General features: G+C 39.4%; 1 non-coding gene across 1 annotated transcript; it reads left to right on the top strand.

Moving 5' to 3' along the window:
• Window positions 1-1337: 1337 nt before the first annotated feature.
• LOC131515621 (small nucleolar RNA SNORA51) lies at window positions 1338-1468 on the top strand. Its single transcript, XR_009263675.1, has one exon. It is a non-coding gene; the product is annotated as a small nucleolar RNA SNORA51 (small nucleolar RNA).
• Window positions 1469-4292: the final 2824 nt, after the last annotated feature.

Here is a 4292-nt window from a genome sequence, read left to right as displayed (position 1 = left end):
AAAATAAAAAAATGACTGTACGTAGGACTTAGTTGTCACCTGTATTTTATCTTCCCTGGCTATAATCCAGATTCCATTAAAATCCTCGATGAAATTTGTCAAATAAAGATTACCAGTTTATAAATACAAATGTTCACAAGTTTTCCTTTTGGTGTGAATCTAGCTCTCTTCTTTGACTTTATAGGCCTTAGGCAGTCATGTGGATGGTTTTTTATATACCACAGCTTATGACATGGCTGAGTAAAGAGTTTTTAGGGGTGCCTGGGTGGCTCAGTCGGTTGAGCATCCAACTTTGGCTCAGGTCATGATTTCAGGGCTTGTGAATTTGAGTCCCTTGGGCTTTGTGCTGACAGCCTAGAGCCTGGAGCCTGCTTCAGATCATGTGTCTCCCTCTCTCTCTGCCCCTCCCCGACTTGCATTCTGTGTCTCTGTCTCTCTCTCTCAAAAAATAAACATTAAAAATAAAAATAGTGTTTAGTGGCTGATGGGCCATAGTGTGGCTTCACATGCAAGGAACCAATCAGGTGCTAAATGACCATAACTGGGCAGGTTGTTATAGCTGGATCACAAGGGGCCAGATAAGAACAGTGATAACATGAGCTCACTCTGGATTTTACATTAGGACTCTTTATGTTCCCATTGCTTAATATCAATATTGACTCTTGACCTTTGGAAGATTCTGAGCCTGTAAGCAAGGGAAGAAGGGTTTGAATTTTGGGCAGAGAAATATGAGACAAAAAAGAGGCAGGTTTAAGCATCGACTCTTGATCTCAGCTCAGGTCATGATCTCATGGTTTGTGAGTTCGAGCCCTGCATTGGGCTCTGCGCCATCAGCGAGAGCCTGCTTAGGATTCTGTGTCTTCTTTTTGCCCCTCCCCAGCTTGCGCTCTCTCTTTCTCTAAAAGAAACAAAAAAAAGCTTTAAAAAAAAGAAGCACTTCCAGACAAAAAGGGGAGAATGTGTCAATCATGTAAGATGGTCTGAAAGACCCAGATGTGCTGAAACCTGCCTCTTTTTTGTCTCAAATTTCTCTGCCCAAAATTGAAACTCTTCTTCCCTTGCTTACAAGTTCAGTGTCTTCCAAAAGTCAAGAGTCAATATTGATATTAAACAAAGGGAACAGAAAGAGTCCTAATGTAAAGTCCCAAGTGGGCTTATGTTATCACTGTTCTTATCTGGCCCCTTGTGATCCAGCTATGACAACCTGCCCAGTTATGGTCATTTAGCCCCTGATTGGTTTCTTACATGTGAATTGGACTGCACCACCCAGACACCCCCGGAAGTGCTTCTTTATTTAAACATGGCCCCAGTGTCTTCTGTCTTAAAATGCCTCAGGCAGCCTCCTGGTGCTTACCACAGGCTGTGTTCTTACACTGACTGTACAGAAAGAGAAGGCAGAATAAACCTACCCATATGTACCCCAGCCCAGGCCCTTTGCCTGGTCTGTGTTGTGAATGGAGGTCGAAGAGGGACATGGAGATAGATAGATAGATAGGTAGATAGATAATAAATAAATAAATAAAATGACTGGGGCAGTGATAATACTCTGAAAACCAACTCTTTTCTCTTAGATATGAACAAAGTTAAGGAGAGATTCTAAAATCTCTTGAGTCCTTGTCAGTGTCCTTGGGAACAGCTGAGAAGTCTCCATAATGGTAAAAGAAACCATGATGAAAATTTGAGAGATTATTTGGAGGTACAGATCCTAACTAAGGAGTTTAGTTTTTGCGTTCTGCTAGGAGCACAGTGGAAGGTAATATGACTTTAGGCTATGGAAGAACTCATGTGTTTGGATGTCAGATGGGTGCCTGAGACACAGTTCCAGGTCTTGCTGACTTTCAGTGTGTCACCTAGAGAGTTGATGGACTGACAGATGCACCATAATCCTCATGTTTTTGTTCTGAGAAATAGTACTGCCAGGACCACATCCTGTTACAGTGTTGCATCTAAGAGGTTGTATGTCACTGCAGCATTAATTAGAAGGTGCCCCTTCCAGTGGCCAGAGCCCTATTTGCTATGATCATGCTGTCACATCCAGCTAAGGATCTAGCCCTGACACATGGACCACAAAAGGAGGGATGCTTTTTTTTTCACCCAAGGGGAAAAGATGCCTGTGGTAAGCTCTTCCATGTTAGAAATTCACTCTTGCATATCTTATGTCTCTCAATGATACCTCCAAGGATTTCATTTCTTTAGACCTTAAGAGATCTTTGAGGAGATAAAGAGTGAGGATTATCAGGCAGTCACTTGAAGAACAATAGACAAAGGCAGAGGCATCAGAACACACACCAGTGCCTGCACACATCAATGCCTTTGTTATGATATCAGATCACGGTAATTTTCAAATGTTGTAATTTGGCAAATTGGATCTTCAAATAGGTGAATAAGTTCACCTTAAAAAAAATAGTACTTTCACACAGAGACTGATTGCTCTTTTTTTGTAGTTTCTCTTCTCTGAGTGTTTGTTGTGTGTGTTTAACGCTCTACCCTTTGTTTTCCCAGCCCCATGGAAAGTGTGCTACTCTCTGCTGGTTTCTTATGATAGCTTTGCTCACTGAGGCAGAGCAGCCCGCAAAACTGTTCAATACATCTGATTGGCAGCTATCCTCAAGTGTAGCTGACAGACCCTGAGAACACACTCCCTCCTCCTTGTTTCTAAGGTATGGCTGCAGTTAATGAGAATTTATTAACATTTACCTGTTTACCTTTTATGTTCTCAAAGACAGTCACGTATTTTTCAAACATAGAATGATTTTTCTTCGTTTATTAGTGAAATTAACCAAATTATGAATAATTTACTTGCTAAATTATCTTAAGTTTCACCTTTGGCTTTTAAATAGAAATATGCATATGTGCTACATTTTCAAGGCAAAGGAAATATGTAACATTAATTTCAGCACAAATTATAAAAAGTATAATGTTGGCACTGTGATGACTGACTTGCTATAGTTAAGCTGATCTTCATAGTTCATTTAGAGAGAATAAACTAATATTTAGTGCTTAATGAAAGATAATCTGAAAATTACTCACCTTTTGTAATATCAGAAAATATTAAATCATATATGTATCAAATCAATGAGATTGTTAATGCTGATGATACTTTTTTTCTTGCTCACATATCAACTTTCTCTTTCAATAGATTCTTCCTGTTACCTCTAAAATTCTATTTCCCACTAAAAGTACATTATTGAACATTCCATTTCTTTCCTTTAGCAGCAGATCTACCTCTTTCTCTTCAAATGTAAACTTTACAAAGTGTTGTCTACATTGTTTCCTTTTTTTTTTTTAACGCTTATTTATTTTTGAGACAGAGAGAGACAGAGCATGAACGGGGAAGGAGCAGAGAGAGAGGGAGACACAGAATTGGAAGTAGGCTCCAGGCTCCGAGCCATCAGCCCAGAGCCATCAGCCCAGAGCCCGACGCGGGGCTCAAACTCAGGGACCACGAGATCGTGACCTGAGTCGAAGTCGGACCTTTAACCGACTGAGCCACCCAGGCGCCCCCATTGTTTCCTTTTTAATGAAACTAACAAACACTTATTTAACAGTTACTTATACCATATACTGTTCTAAAATTAATTTAAGGGGCCTTTGGCTGATGCAGTTGGTGGAGAAGGGGACTCTTGATTTCAGGGTTTTACCTTTGAGCCCCGCGTTGGGTGTAGGATTACTTAAATATTAAATCTTAAAAAAAAATAAATTAATTAAATTAATCTGAGATTTTTGATCATCAAGACAGTATAAAGAATTCAAAATGATTTTGGGGAGATGAAACTTAATTCAAGTTTCCCCATCAGAGCTATATATGCCAATAACATAACTATAATGGCTGTCAATAAGGCCTTTTTCCCAACTCTCATATTATTTAGCATATTCCTATTTTCTCTTTTGGTTTTACTATTTCAATCAACCTTTATTTACTGTGATAGCCAACTCAATCTATGTCTGTGTCAACATTATACTTTAGTGTGTTTTGTTTATGTTACGTAATCTGTTAGGTCCCTTAAACCACACGACAGACACAGAGATATCTTGCTCTTTGGGGGAAGTAGACTTGCACAGGGTGTGAAGAATAGGACTCCCTCATTTTTGTAAGGACAGACTTTCTCTATGAAGCGTATAGATGATATTTCTAAAGAGTTACCAGAAGCATTGTATATGTATGTGAGTTAGAAATATGGTTTCTCACTCAACCTTTCATGATTCAGTTGCCTCCCTTGATGTACTCTTTGCACAAGACAGTAAAAATGTGGACAGGAAGTAGTTCCATACTGAAGCTCAGCATATACCAA

Source organism: Neofelis nebulosa, chromosome 6 (genome assembly GCF_028018385.1).
Source record: "Neofelis nebulosa isolate mNeoNeb1 chromosome 6, mNeoNeb1.pri, whole genome shotgun sequence".
Lineage (NCBI taxonomy): Eukaryota > Metazoa > Chordata > Mammalia > Carnivora > Felidae > Neofelis > Neofelis nebulosa.
Note: the sequence above shows the minus strand (reverse complement) of the source record. Positions and strands in the feature narration are given on the sequence as shown.